At 39.3% G+C, this 16,544-nt stretch overlaps 1 long non-coding RNA gene across 1 annotated transcript; it reads right to left on the bottom strand.

Annotated features, from left to right (window-relative positions):
* Window positions 1-15,008: 15,008 nt before the first annotated feature.
* On the bottom strand, window positions 15,009-16,309 carry LOC137482210 (uncharacterized). The gene is made up of 3 exons (XR_011003970.1): window positions 15,786-16,309; window positions 15,514-15,678; window positions 15,009-15,382 (listed from the first exon to the last, which is right to left on the bottom strand). It is a non-coding gene; the product is annotated as an uncharacterized lncRNA (long non-coding RNA).
* Window positions 16,310-16,544: the final 235 nt, after the last annotated feature.

Below are 16,544 nucleotides of genomic sequence, written 5' to 3'. Positions count from 1 at the left end.
ATGTGATACCAATGTTTACAGTGGAGGATGGGAGCAGAGAATTCTTTTTTCTGTGGGTTCTGACTAAGCTGATACTTGCTACTCTCAAGTGAATGCTGAAGTCCTTATTCCTCTCATCTCAACAGGATTTCTGCCAGTGAGGTATCAAGGCAGAAGGATGTAGTTCTCGGGGTTTCTGCTGTTCTCAGCTGCATCTTAATATTCTACAGCTATTGTTAGAGAAAAACTAATGAATAGGACTTGGCACAAAGTAACAGAGCAAGCTTTAGATCTTCTGTTTATTGCATTTCATTTAGTGAACTTCCTTGCATGGGATTAAAGATTTGGCTTTCTACAACAGCAGCAAATATTTTGATTTCTAATAAAAAATCATGTTGATTAATCAGGCCAATGGATCTGTGACATTACTTGTGACAAGTGATGGGAACAGTGGATATTTTTTGCTAGAGATAGTAAATTGGAAGACAGCTGAAAAATGGAACCAGCACTGGAAGAGATTAATGAGAAACTAAATGATTTACAAGTACCATGTCCTCATTTGACTGGGAATTAGATAAATTAACCAAAAAAAAAAAAAAAATCAATGCATTAATGAAGCTGAAGGACAACTCCACAAATATATTACAAATGGACTTGGAGACAAAGAGGGGGGAAAGAGAGGAGGGAAAAAGCAAGCAAAGGAAAAAGCCTACATGTGCTTAGCAACCCAATGGAAATGGTAACAATTCATGCAGAAGCCCTTAGTGTTGTTTCCTGAGGGTGACAGACAGGGAAGGAGAAGCTGGTATAAGATGGTTGATACATCTGTTAATAAGAGGAAACTTTGTATGTGGGGAAATCTTAAAAGACAACTGAGTCATGCTACAAAATGATAGAAGAAGTTGAATTTTAAACATAATAAATTGGATGGATGTAGTGTTGTAAATGCCAGAGGTAGAGGGAAATTTAGCCTATATTAAGGAACACACTTTCAAGGATCTTTCAGGATACATTCCTCTGGCAACAAAAAAAAAAATGCAAAAGCCATGTAACTTGTCCTACTTCAGCAGACTTCCATAGACACAAGATGAAAAATATTGATTCTGCACCAAAAATAAATTCTATATGAAAAGGAATACTTCTTGGGAACCTGAAAACCATTACCACATAACAGGATTGTTACAAAGGAAACAGCAATGCTAATTATCATCACCAGTTCCATTACTTGGCCACTGAATTCAATCTTATCCTTGACAAACCAGCAAAGGGGCTACAGCTCAACAGAGAAGGACCAGTTATTTACCTATTAATGGTCATCCCTGAGCCTGTTGTTTCAGTAACACAATTTTCACTGACTCTTGAGCTGAGGGTTGTTCATATTCAGCCAGCTTAAGCATTTTAACAGGCCTACTTATTGGTTTGTTTCCAGCATTCAGGTCCCAGGAAACTGAGAAAGGATTCACAGAAAATTTTTGCAGGCCAGGTAACCCCTGCATTCATTAAGGTGATTCAACTATATCTTGGTAATAAAGCATCTATAAGATTTTACATCAGTTTTACCTTTGGTGGGAGTTTGCAACTGCAGCAGCCATGTTTGCATAATATAGTCTATGCTGTTTAACCTGCTTAAAGCTCCCTGTTCTAATACTTAACAGTGCATAATAATTAATAATATATAATAACATAATAATTAATATGTACATAAAAGCATATTCTTTTGAAGCTTTTCCCAATTATGAATAAAACTGAAAGAAAATCCAATTTTTCTGGTTCAGACTCCAAACCAAGAAATGTTAAAAATATTTTAACACTAACCTATTTGTTTTCAACTTTAATATTATCTTTAGCATAGACCATATCCAAATATTTGCTTGACCAGAGAGGGACAGTGAGAATTGCTCTGGATGGCTTCAGGCCTTTTTGTAAAGGAAGCTATCTGTCCTGTCTCATCTGCTGCAATAAATGTTTCTGTATTATGCACATTAAAGCTACTATGTCAGGAAGAGTCAATATACACCACCCTAGAGGTAGATAACAAGTGCTGTTTCAAGATGTGAGAACCACTGTTGTAATTTGGGTTGAGCCTAGATTTAACACTTCCTCATAGAAAATCCAAGCAAGAATCATTGGATTTTGGGCTATTAATGGAGAATGGGATGATACCTTCCCTTTCTTTTTTGTTGTAAGTTCCCTTCTGAATGAAATCTCTGATTAATTGTTGGGCTTGATGATCTTGGAGGTTTTTTCCAGTCTTAATGATTCTCTGATTCTGCGATTCTAATCCTGAAAATATTTATGTTTGGAAAATATTAGAACTATTCTTGTCAACATTTCCATCTCTTCTTTTTAGGCTTTTTGTTGTTGTTGTTGATGCAGCCAACAGAATTTGCTGAATTACTCTCAACTTCAAATATTGTTCTGACCAACAAAATATGACCTATTTATTATTGAAGGAAGGAAAGTAGGAAGCAGGCAGGATGCAATTTTGCTCTGGGTAAAGATATTTTATAGGTTGTCTATGTGTAAAAAAAGGTTAAGGATGAGGACCATAAGATGAGCTGTCCTTTTAGTGTGACATATGGCAAATTTTAACAGCATCCTTAGAACTACTGGAGAATGAAATTCATCTCTGTGTAGAAAATTGCACTTAAGCCATCAAAACAAGGCTATAAGTGAGAAATAATGGTCGTATATACCTTTTCCTGGCTCATGAATGGAGCTGAATTTTCTCCCAAGAGTTTAGAATAAATATGAATACTCTTCTGAAAAACTGCAGAAATGCCACAGATAAGCACAAAAAATTTGTTTTCATGAAGGCTTTTAGTGAAACAGAGAGGAGTTGTGAATACCTGCACTCTTGCAGAAGTGCCCTTAGTGTACATGATACTTCCTGGTAAGTGTGCTCATGCTGTGTCACTTCACTGCTTGGCAGACACACCCATAAAAGCCATGTGGATTTTTGAGTATTTACTCCTGAGGATTTTCCTTTCTATTCCATTTCACTTCTTAGGTGGTACAGAATGGAAATGCACTCACCAAAAGTATCATGTGTTACTGGTGCTATTTCAAAAAAAAGGGCAGTTTAAGAGAGATTCCTCATTTGGTTAAAAAGCTATGTTAATTTTGCTGGACATACAAACATAATCAATGCTTTCAGTGGGCATTTTTAAAAGATTCATAGATCCTCTAAAAGCCAGATACAGTTTTTGATCCAATTGGCATGCAAGCACCTTTTTTCCAAGGATTTAAATGTCAAAATAATGATGTCATGGAGCATCCCAAAAGAATATTTTCCCAGCATGACATCAAGTACCCATTAAAATCCAGTTTTGCAAGGCAATGAGTAATCTGATGAGAGCCTAAGTTGTCTCCATGCTTTGCATAAAGGTTCTCAGACTGCAGCAGCAGGATCAAATTGAAGGAAAAACAATACAAAGATGATAAGAAGAAAAGAAGAAATACATTACCCTTCTGTTCTGCCTTGAAGATATTTGCTATCAATGTTGATAATGTTGCAGTAAAATTAAATCTATTCTATGATGTTGTATTCTCAAAACAAACATGTTTCTCAAAACAAACACGTATTTATTTATTCTCTTTATATAAACAGTCATGTCTATCTGGAAGTATCAGAGCTGTAAAAGGAGTAAGTTCCAAAACACAGGGAACTTGTTATGCTCTTCCCACTCTCCCTGAAAGTACACAATAATCTGAACTCTTGGTCTCAGCAGGCAGGCAATGAAGGAGCACTAAAGCCACTGCTCCTTGGTAAGGCAACGACTGATCTCTGTGTGCAGGGACAGCAGTGTCTCCTCATCTCCCTTTGAAGAAGGAGCTCCACCTGCCAGGACACACCGGGCAGAGAGCAAACGCCTCCATCACAAACCACCACCAGGTGGGCATGTATTGCATGTAAGGCATCTGTGGGAATGCTGGGGAGATGAAACAGCGGCAAGAGAACATGGGCGCATGTGAAAAGGAGGCAGGAGGAGGAAGAGGAGAAAGGACAAGATCATCTACCAGGTCAGAGGTGTAAAAGAAGAGGTGTTTGTAGCTTCACTTGGAATATTTTTGTGATTCTTCCCACCAAAACCAGCAGGACCAAAATGTTTCCTGCTGTAATAAATTGGAAGCTGTGAGAGAAACCTCAACACGAAATCGCTCTGACAGACTAGTGAGCTGTACAAGAAGGAAAGTCATGTTCTGAATGAGTGAAAAGCTCCAGTTGCCCTGCCATCAATATGCTAAATGAGCCATCCTTACTCTCCACTGGCCCTGGGACAAATGACAGACATGCTGGCAGATTCAGGGGAGTGCCAGCCACATCTAACATACACCTGTGACTCCTTATCCTGTGGGGGACTCGGGACTAATCTCTGAACTACTGGGTGACACTGATGAAACTTCATAAACCATTCCACCACAGGACAACAATTTTTTTAAAACAAAAACAGAGATCAAGAGAAGGAGACCCCGAGGACAAATTATTTGAAGTATTTCAGCACCCCACTGTATTCATACTCTAATGAAGATCACACAAAATATTTGATGGAGCAACCAGAAGTGCCAAAGTGTAAAACAATCATATATATATATTCTGACCAACTCTAACTGGCACCTTTACATTTATGGTAATGAGAACAAAAGCAATGGAACTTGAGAGAATGAACTACTCTTTCATTTCTTTGGATAAAGGCAAAGGCATAAATCTTGTAATTAAGAGAGAGTTTGAACTGCCAGTGTTTGAGCCAGACAAACTAGATCTGTCTTGCACATAAGCAGGGGCTTATAACCTTGGCATGATAGTTAGGACACACACTCATTAATGTCTGTCTAGAGTTATAATATGAGTATTCCTTTACACATCTGTGCCTTTCATTCTCCATTCACAGGCTTTAAACTAGCTTTTTTTGGCTTGCCACCTGCCTTCTCATCTATTCAGGAAACCAGCTCACTTTATGGACTCAATGCCAACTTCACGCCGAGGGCTGGCACATGGTCTGTGGACTATTTGAAGCAGGAAGGGAGCTCAGATCATACAGAGTCCTTGCACTATTTCTCTAAACACACACAACATCTATCCCTTGTAACTATACCTGAGAGAACACTAAGAAATATTCCATGTAGGTGGAGTTCAGGAATGTAGTAGCAGCTGATGGCAGGTGTGTCCCAAGGTCCTTCCTACTGGAATCCTCTCTCTGACAGGGGCCAGAACTGGATATTTAAGGAAGAAAAGAACAGAGATAACATGTAGAGAAACCATCCAAAAGTGGACGGAAACCATTAGCATCATACAGCTTCCCGAACTATTGATGACGCATTTTTATTTTTTTAGTCCATACATTTGTCCTTTCACTTTTGAAAGCACAGACTTGTCAGGTACAGAATGACACTTTGCCCAGGCAGACCTAATTTTTTATCTAACTTTTGTTGTATAGGTCTTGAATGTCTGGTCTAGGCCACTTTCTACAGTTTCTCTATCAGCTGGGAGAAGCAGGGTTTTCAGACGGAAATTCCACTCATCATTAGATTAGTTAGTGCAGATGCTGGGGATGAGTTACCACATGGAGATGTTTTTTCCTCCATTAACTTAGAAGGGAGCCTGATGAAAGCCTCACTTCTGACAGCTATAGCTAGGTGACACAGATGCATTGCCAAAAGCATGCTTCTGGAATGCAAAGACACCTTTGCTCTAAATGGGTGATCCAAGGAACACAGAAAATAGAGTTAAAAGGAATCTTGAGAGGGTCCCTTTAACTGTACAGAGATTCTCTCAACATTTCAACTGAGTGATGCCATTGCTCTTTAGGATGGAGCTAGTTACTGGAATGACCTACTCATAGTATGTTTTCTTAATAAAGTCCAGGGCGCTGACACAAAGAAAACTGAAATTAGTACAATATTTGACAACATACTTGACATTTCCAAGAGAATGCACTACATAACAATAACAAAAACAAAATAAAATGTTTCAGAAAAGCTGAATCTGATTATGCAGTGAACTGCTAAACAGGAATCTGAACAGAATCTTTAAAGGGGTGAGATAATTAGGCAAATGTTCAAGAGACAGCCTCATAAAAATGTCAAATGTCACAATTATCCATTTACTTGATAAAACAAGTGCTCTGTTGATTAAATTTTATTGCTCTCACTGCTTCCTGCTTTAAAGATTAAAACATCAGAATCAATTCTAAGACACCGTTTTTTTTGGGAGGGAAAGAGGATGCCTGCATCAGCAGAGGTCCTCAGACAAACTCTGAGCCACTCCTGAGGGCCTACAATACCTGCTGCCTATCACAATCACAAAACCCTGAGTTCTGTGGCCTGTGCTGCTGGGAGAGATGGGGAGGGACCGCAGTTTTGGTTTCATCAGACTTCTTTTGGGAAATCTAATCCACCCACCAACACCAACTATTCAATGTAGCAGTCCTCACCAGCCTAAAAGCTGGCCACTGCAGGAAGCCAGGTGAAGAACATGGCACCAATCCTCTGCTTTTCTGGTTAATCAGCAATCACCTGGCTTTAGGCAAACATGAAAAGTCACAACCATTTGTGTTCCAGTCTGGTTCACCATGGTATTTCCATCCCACTGTAATTTTATGCATCAGCACAAACCTGGAGTGACACAGGAGTTATTTCAGGCCTGGCTATTTAAAGTTTCACTGAGATGAGCTGTTACAGTAGGTCTGTGTACATGAGAAGAGGGACATTGTGATTTACAGCTCATGACAGAATGTGGAAAGGCCAGCTGCTTTCACTCTGTATTACACTATCGCTGGCTCTAGCATGAACCTGACCCATCAGTTTTGGAAATCCTCCTATTTCTAGATGAGGCTATTTTCACATCTTGCTAATCATGTGTAGCAACAGCTACTGCCTCTGCCACCAAATCCAGATGCATCAACTCCAGGCTTCTCTCCTGCTTATTCAGTGTTGTGATTGAGCTATGCCTTGCATGGTGTGGAGTGGTGCTGTCATACTATATTGTCTCTGAGATTCTTGGCTCCAGCTTTCAGTGGACTAGAAGTAACTTTAAGCTTATCAAGGGTCTTCTTGCTCCATTTCTACAGCGGAAAAGAAGAATGGGAACAGTGCAGCAATAGCAGCTGAGCAGCAGCAGCTGCAATCATAATACCTGTGGGATTCATGGAGAGATAAAGTGCTGCATTTCCCTGTGGAATGTTATCACCCTCCTGGAAGACCCCTATAGCTGTGACTGTTAGAATGATCCTTACTTCCTCTTTCTACCCCATTGGCCCAGAGCTAGATAACCCAGACCTCCCAGACCCTGGATAAAAAACCCCACCGCCATTGTCCGTTCTCCTTTCCCCCCTTCTCCCCAGAGAATAAACACCTGGAAACTGAGCCTCTGCGAACATCTCGCCTGGTTTCTGAAGCTTCTTATCCCTGCAGGTCCCCCAAGGCTGGGCTAGCTTAGCAGTTCAGGGGGGCTGACAGGGGTGAAAGCTTCAATAAAGCAACTATAGGGAAGAGGAGGGAGAAAGTAGGAGATCCTTCAATCAAATCATCTTTTGATATACACACATGCACAGGAGCTGAAGGATGCTCAGCCTGACATATTGGTATTACAAAGTATCTGCCAAAGGACAGTGAATACCATTATCTCTGCTGTGCTAAGTTTTGCTCTTAGCTGCACAATTATAAACTCCCAAAGACTTGGGCCAGTTTTCAGAAATAGAAACCTGAAGTTAGAGCTACATTTAGACACTGGCATCAAATGGTGAGCAACGGCTGTTGCAGGCTCAGAAGTTTTCACAGTTAACCCACCCATGTCTTAACATAAACTTAGCTGCTCAGGTCTATGCTTCTATTCCTAAAATCCTTGTGTGGTGAATCCACTTTCACCACACCCCAAATCCCAGACCTGCCTGCTCATTAGCTTCTGATTCAGTAACCTGCCAACTACCCTTGTGTTCAGATGAGCTGCACACAATTCCATCAGAGCCTGCTATCACCTCTTGCTGAGATTTCAACTGCTGAGCAGATTAACATTCAGAGGACACAAACAATAAACATTTTGCTTCATTACTTCTAACGAATAAATAAAATGGAATCTAGAAGTCCTCCCAACCTCTTCCTCATTCTTTATTGGTTTTGATATACTAAGCCACAGTGTCCCAACCATGGCATATTTCTCTTACATTCCACTTACTTCACCATGAAATGACTCAATTCAGCCAAGAAGATTTGAAATACACACTAAAGGCAGTGTAAAACAGCACCCTTACCAAGTGTGAAAAAAGAAATATAGTTCATAAACAGAGTAGAAAGCATATTTAAAACAACTTCTAATGAACTCCAGAGGCAGCAGAGCTTGAACCAGACAACATACCCCTGACATCAGCATTGACTTTCAAAAAAATCACATTGTCCACAGGTCATATATTTCACTGCATCTCTGAAGAAATGCTAAATCAATAAAATAGTTAAAGGTTGCCGATGAATCAGGCAGTGTTCTATAAAAAGCCAAGCATTACTGCTGCAGGGCAACTTAAGAGCTGAAGAAATATTTGCAAGGAAAAGGCCATCCCTCCCACTGGAGCCCATTCATATTCAGTTGTTTGACACATTCCAGCGGACACCAGTGAACAGTACCAGGAGCTGGAATCATGTTGGTCTGCTTGCTCTGCTACAGCAGCTTTTCTTGATGATGTGGGGCTTCTTACACACTGACAGTTTGGCTGTTCCCCCTCTCCGAGCCTGGATTTTAGCACCATTATGAAAACTCAAGCTTGCGTTGGCAACACATTCACTAATTAATGTGTGCTACCTCAGCACCCATATATCCAGATTGCACGTTCCACACTCAGCCTTCAAAGGGCCACAAAATCACCCATACCTGGTAATTATGAAATCAGAGCTGGGAACTTTTTAACAATTCACAGTACATCATTAGTTTAGTTGTTTCTGTATATACCACAGGATACAAGCCACCTTCTTGCTGAAGGGAATATACAGAGGAGAATAAAGTATTAGGTGAACCCAGAAACTTAGCTTACTGGTGTCATAGAATACTTTTGGGTTTTGTTTCCTTGATATGTTAGCATCCATCTTACAGAGTGGAGTCCTTAGAAAATCAGACTGTCATACTCATCTGACTCAGTTTTCACAGAAGTAAAAATAAAGGTCTGTGTCCATTTCCTGAACTCATACAGAACACTTTGATCTTTTTAGGCTATCAATTTTAAAAAAGGGGAAAAGCACTCTAAAAGCCAAATCAGTATTGATGGGGAGGCTAAGAACTACTGGAACTAAGATTATCTTAATTTCATGCAAAAGCTGGGACTAGACCTTTCATCTCCCAATGTAAACATTCTAAAAAGTGCTCTCTTTGCAGTCATGGGAACATACAATTTCTGCAGTAGTTTCAGAAAATAATAATCCATTCCAGAAGTATATAGTACACGTATTATGTCTTGGCAACACTGTTCTCTATTCCGCTTTCCTATTGCTAAAAATAACGATTTTTCACAACCATACTTTCAATATGCATTTAATATTTACATAAAGGCTGTTTTTGACAAAACAGGGCTTCTGGATAAGCTTCAATGAGCACTGTGTTCAGCTCCATTACCTATGGTATCATGGCCCTCTGCAGATATATCCTCCCACTGTTACCACCAACACTGACACAAAAAAGGGGTCTTATTCTCCTCACAGTCACTCTCCTGCAAGCTTCACAGTTGAAAAAAGCCAATCTCACCTACATTTCATTACTCACCTCAAAGAATTTGAAAGTGAAGGGCAATGTCAGAGAGAATTTAGGCTTTAGGCATGTTTTACTCATAAATGTTGTTCAAGTTTGGCCCTACATCTATACCTCTCTTCCTGTACATGCTTCCATGCTAGATTCACTTCTCATAGGCACTTAGCAGTGACAAAGACAACATTTTCAAGCAGATGACTTTGTGGGTGACCAAATGCTCACCAGCTAAACACACATCAAAATTGTTTTCCTTATTTTTTAGGAAGGCAGCCCAGAAAGACTTATGGATTCCAAAATGTTTACCACCATGAGTATTTCAACATTGTGCTTGCTGGCAGATGGTGATTAAAAACTTATTTTCAGCTACCAGTTCTGTGGAACACTTACTTCCGATACATCAGTTTGTTCTTTCTCCTGTGGTAGACCCACTGGATCCTCACAATGTATGGATTACAAATATTTTCCATTTCTTCATACCTTCCTGATGTTAGACTCTGAGATACTGGGCAATGAGAAGCAAGGTCAGACAGTATACAGCTAATTAGTCTCCTTGTAAATTCATCAGGCATTTCCATTTAGCATTGCTGTGACTTTTATCCCCTTGAAATTATCTTTTTCATTCCAATTGCTTTCTATAATTTTCCTGAGCAGAGCATTTATCTTGTAATAATTTAAAATATATTTCTGAAAAACAGTTGTCTGTTTTAGCCCTAATAATCCTCTGCTGCACAGTATTTTTTGACATTATGCTATATCCCTTTTGTACAACACTGATTTCTTTTTCATATTCAAACCTGACACAAGTGGCATAAGTGGGTGAGATGATGAGCAAAATTCAGTCCATGTATCTTCAAGCACAAAAAGATTAAACCAAAAATTAATTAGGCCTAAGTAAGTAAAGCTCTACTGCAGGAATGACAAAGCAGAGCATCTCAAATGTTGAATGTGTTTCTTACAAGTGAACATTTACAGATGCAGAGGGTACAAATACAGATCTTTTCTTTTCCACAAATTCTGATTCCCAGAATGTCATTAACAGCACTAACTCACTAAATTTAACAAAGATAGGTGTTCTTGTAAAATTTGCATCAAATGTAACATTTATATCCTTCACCCATATGAGTCTTTAGTATTAACACAATAACTATTCCCACAAAATAACTGCAGATTACTTTGAATTGTTCTGCATTTATCAGGCTCTAAAATAGCATAGAACATACCTAGAGTGAGATGTTTACCCCACCACATTTCTGTGGAGTGAATCTTGTGGGTTTTATTGTGGTAGAAGGAGAAATCTATAAGAGAGCACCTTAAATATTGTATTTTAGATGAGCAATATATATATGTACAAACTCCTAACATCAGGGTGAATCTTGCCACTGATTTCCAAAACTGTTAGGCAAACCCTAAAAAGGGCATTGAACATATTCCCCATTCCTTTCTCATGAGTGCAAATAATGCTGGGCACAGCATGACTCCTCCTGCTCGGGTGTTAAATGGAGGCTGGAAAAAGCAGATGGCTTTTTGTTACTGGGATGCTGAGGGTACCACAGGGAAAAGACAGTTAAGGATCTAACTAAATCAACATTTCTGCAGTAAAAAAAAAAAATGAGCCAACGGTGTGCAACTTTTATACCATTATTTGTGTTTCTTTAGGCTTGAGATATGATATTGTAGTGGTATCACCTCTCTGGCTGAAGTGTGTCAAATCTTAAGTGTACAGGTTCTGAAAGAAACAGACTGTTTAAAAAGATATATGAATGATGAAATCTTTAAACAGTTGATGACTATGCCTACAAGACCTTTTCAGATGATATATTATGGCATGTATCTCCATCTTTTTCTCCCCATACTATTCAAAATGTTAAAACTGTCTCTGATTATGATTTGTGTCTGAGCTAAGAATACAGACTCTGATCAGCTACAGCTGCTTTATCATACTTCTCAGTAGGTGTAAACTGAGATATTTCTACTGTATTTCTTAGGCTGAGGTATGCTCTTTTCACCTCCACAAGAACATTGGCTTTGCAGTTGGTGACTTGGAAACCTGCTCTGCTATCAGGATCAAGGAAAACAGTTCACAATTGCCAACCACCAAGAACTGTCAAACTTTGGACCCTACTCCAGGAATGAACTGCCCAAGCTCACATGCTGCTCTACTGGACTGGCCACTGAAAGGCTTGTCTACCACTGGACTCTCCCATTAGCTCCTTCTGATGTGAGCATCAAGAATTAAATGCTCCAGCATGTTCAGTCAAGCAAGGTCAGAAAGAAGAAAATTAATGTCACGTTACATTTGATCTGGTGTCAGCAAGGTTCTTTTTCAATAGATGTTGTGCCAGTAGGGCTCAGGTCATTGAAGTCTTCCAGCCACTCCTCTTGTCTGATTAATTTTGCTTATTATTTGATAGCTTTCAGGTGTGGTGGAGTTTGCTGAAATCCTCTGGCCACTGTGGAGTAGAATAATGCACTGTAATTTTGCCATTTGATTTTAAACCTCAGCTGAAAACCAGCTGTTACCCAGGTCTATAATTTGCTGTGGCTGACTACTCCTTCTGCTGTTATTTATCCAGGCAGCTATATTATTTAACTCTGTGAAGCACATTAGAATATGGTCTACCTGGAGAACACTAGTACATAGAGAATGAAGTGGGACTCTTAAATCAGATTACACTGATGACTTTGAAGAGCTTCTAAAAACTGTCACCTGGTGCTTCCCAATGCAGTCATTCTTTATACATCTATTCCATAATATGTCATGAAAGGAATTTTTGGCTTTAGTCCTACTTTCTGACTCCAGCAGCTCCCAAAAATCTTCCAGATCTAAGAACCAATAGCAGTTTGTCATCTTTGCAATGATGCATTTTTAAAAGGTATAGCTGGTGCAAGAAGTTACATGTACCTTTTCTGCATCAGTGCATTTTTCCAATTAAGTAAGATACCCTGTTTCTGCAGGCTCGACTGGTCAGATAATGGACTGCAGTGAGATATGTCCTGAGCTGAATGCTGCAACAGGGACAAAATTAATGCTGGGAGAAAAATGACATGAAAAGTAAAATTAAATTGAATGATCGCAGTACAACTATATAATTCACTTCTAAATTGTTAGAAAAATTACAAAAGTATTAATCTTTTAGCATTTAATGGGCCAAATTAATCCCTAGTTTTTATAGTTCATTAGAATCTGAAAGAAAAGTGGAAAAAATCTTGTGAAGAACCTTTAAGCAAGCTGCAGAGCTTGGTTGAAAATTATATCCTTACTACACAACACCATAGGATTTTTTTATTCTTAGGGTATAAAAAAAGGATACATTTTATAACGACATTCTGTTGTTGCAAGGCTTTCATATTTAGAGATTTCAAGCCAACCCATTCCTGCCTTGTGGAGATGGGATCTTTATTTGGACCCTGCCTGCTGGGTAACATACAACTAATTCTGTCGCTGTCTGCAATGTTTTCCTTTCTATCCTTCATATACCTGGTCAAATCAAATTGAAAATGAGCCCAGGATTGTCACTTACCTTACTGCATGCATTTACAGTAACAAGGTAAGTGGTGTGCTCATTGCTTGTTCTTTAGTTAATTTTCAGCAGGGATAAAAAGAAAAAAAAAAGAGAAATGTGAAAAACTGTCTTTGTTCGCCTTTTGCCTCAGCAGTGTGGGTTCATGATGAGTAAATTGACAGAGGACAGATCTTGGGCAAAGAGATGCAGAGTACCCAGTGGCCATAGAATTCCACAAGGGTGCTACAGAAAGACAGGCTGCCCAAAAATCCTGGTCAGCTTTCAAGTTGGATTTCAAAGTGCTGTACATGCCTATGATAGCAGACCTTCTGATCAACCACGGGGATCAGTAACTTCTCAGATATGTAGCTAGACACAGATTTAAAGACCTTATAAGGAGCAAAGGGTCTTACTTAAATATTCTTTGTGGGAAGATGCAAAGGAATGAGTCATGGCTTCAATTAACATCAAGTGCACCCTAATGGGCAGCTTCATTCTCTCTGATTCATGATGTAAAGCTACATGTACCCCTGCAGAATGTATAACTAGGGGTTTACTAGTGCAGTCACTCAGCTTGCAGAGTTCCTCTGCTGGTTCAGGACATGAAAATACTCTAAGCCCATGACTGCCATGACACATCAAGATTCAGGGTTTATAGTTAAACGGGGCAGCACCGCATCCCCAAAAAGTCCTGTCCAGAAGGATGTGGTCATGATGGGTAACTGATAAAGGTAGTCTTACTTTGAGAAAATAAGCCTCTTTGCAAGAGTCATAGAGCAGTGAAATGCTATAAATAGAAAGAGAACATAAACTACATAGAGAAAAGTTCTCATTAAAAAAAACCAGTATGGAATTAATGAATACATCTCTGTTCCTGTTATCCACTTATAGTAAGGTTTTGGCATTGAGAGGCAAGGACCATACTCTGACACTGTTTTTAGACTATTTCCTCTTAGCAATAAACCAATTATTTTGGATTAATGATTAATGAACTTCAAAATATTAAAAGCCATAGGATTTCCATTTACTAATTACTACATCAAGACCAATGATTGTGTGCAGTTGAAATTGAACAAATATTTCAAAAGAAAACATTGAATTTTGATTTTCTACATTAGAAATTTTCAAGAACCCAACACATAAATGATTTCAAGTGATGAATTATCCTCCTTGTTAGAAAGGCATACCTTATTTCCCTGAATCCCAGTATCCACAATCACAAATAAGTACTACCAAATTATCTTTTTATGGATCATTCCAGGACCAAAAATAAAGCTAGAAAAACAACTGATATCTGGTACTGGACAAAACAGATCCCCACACAGCTTATAACTTGTACTTATACTTAATGTCTGAACTGGAGATGTGAAATCAGTTGCTACAGTCTTTATCTTTCAGGAAGGAAGATATTTTTCTGCCCTAAGGAACAAAACATAGTGACTGAAAACCTCAGGTTTGATTTTATTTTCAACCAACAATTACTCACAAAATGGGACAAAGCTGAACACTTAAGTACCAAAGAAGGGCTAACAAGTAAAAACGTACACATCCACCACAAGGAGAAGGCCTGATTCAAGTGGTGGGGACAGATGTGAATGGATTTTGAGTATGCTACTTTTGAGGAATGCTACCACACTAAGAAACAATGTACATGTGTGTATTCTATCACATTGCAACAGTTTTCAGAGCTATTTGACCAAATTATCTGCCAATTTTAATTCCCAGTATAGGCTGCAGCAAAGATATGCAAGTTTCCACCAGTTGATGCCTGCGGCTAGAGAGCTGCTGCCACAGATGCCATAGCCCATCTTCTAGAACCAAACAGAAATGAAAATGTTTTCAGGTACTGCATTAACACTGAAAATTACCATCCTGCCTTTCACCAGACTTAGAATTCTTGAGCATTATTTGTCTTTCTGGTTTTAAAATCTGAAAAACCAAAACCTTTCCTTAGAAGTAACAGTCATCCATGGAGAAAGATCAAATCTGAGGAAGAATCAGTGGTGAGCCAGAAACTTCCCTGTTCATCCTTGGCTGATGCTATAGTAATAGGGAATATTGACTGTGTTGGAAAACTGCAAGGTTCACTTCCCCTTTGCTGAACCTCTTCTCACTCAATGGCCAGCTAAAGGGATACTGTCATTCCTTCATTAACACTGCTGACAATCAGCTTCTGCTTTGGATGAAAGAGGCACAGGGTTGTGCTAAGGAGAAAAAAGGCATTTGGATCAGGTTTCCAAATCAAGAAAATTATAAAGATCACTGAATTTATCACAGGCAGACATAGTATTAATAAACACTCACATTTATTCGTCCAGTCTCCTCACAGACTTCTCAAGGATTCACATGATAGGAAATCAGCAAGTAGTCACAATGAAATTTACTTTTAAACCAAGTATTACTCCTCCTCAGCTCCTTCCCACTTATCAGCATTTTTAACCTGCTCAGATACTCAGAATTCAGAGCAATCTGTTCTATAAACAAGATTAATTCCTTTATTTCACATTAGAAAAAGATGAGTTGTCAAGCACAATCAAAATAGTCTTCATTTTCCAGGAACAATAAAGCCAGCCTACCTAGGTTAGTGTTGTTTTGCTTGTGTGAGATCCAGAGGGGCTGTCTTCCACCTTTGGCATGGAAATTCCAATGCATCCTAAATTTTATTAACACATGAGACAGCAAGACATTGTTTGTGGCTAAATTCTGCTAAGATCTCTGCTGCTAGGCAACCTGCCTTAAGCACAGTGTGAATAAGGTCAGTCAAGATTCTAGGTCAGCGGGATGTATTTTCTGTGAGCAAAATTTGGTGGCAGACTTGATCTCCCTCTTGAATCCAAGTTATGCTTTACTCTGCATCCCTCCCTGTCTTGTATTTGGCCAGCTCTTTATCAGCTTTGAAATGCTGCAAGGATGAGGCACCTCTTCACACAGGCTCTGACTAACACAGGCATCACGGGGGAGGCTGGTTATTGCAATGTACTTTAGCCTGGAAACCTGCTGAACGTTCTGCCATGCTAAAAACACACCTTTCAGACTCTGGGCAGATGTTGGGACAGAGACTTAGTAAAATATGCTAAGTGCAAATAGAATGGCTGCAGCTGCTATGAGATTACACCTCTCACACCAGGTCACATCACAGGACAGGCTGGAGCCACTCCAAGTCAACAAAAAGCCTCTCTGCTTTTTCTCCAGCTCCCCAGAACTCAGAGTCGGCAGGAATCTGTAACTCAGTGCAAGGAATACGTGAAGTTCCACTGCCACGGCAGAGACACAGTGGCACCAGAGAAATTAAAGCTTTACTGCTAGAGGCTCAAGGGCCAAGAGCCAAATGACTT

The sequence above is a fragment of the Anomalospiza imberbis genome, chromosome 1 (assembly GCF_031753505.1).
Source record: "Anomalospiza imberbis isolate Cuckoo-Finch-1a 21T00152 chromosome 1, ASM3175350v1, whole genome shotgun sequence".
Classification (NCBI taxonomy): domain Eukaryota; kingdom Metazoa; phylum Chordata; class Aves; order Passeriformes; family Viduidae; genus Anomalospiza; species Anomalospiza imberbis.
Note: the sequence above shows the minus strand (reverse complement) of the source record. Positions and strands in the feature narration are given on the sequence as shown.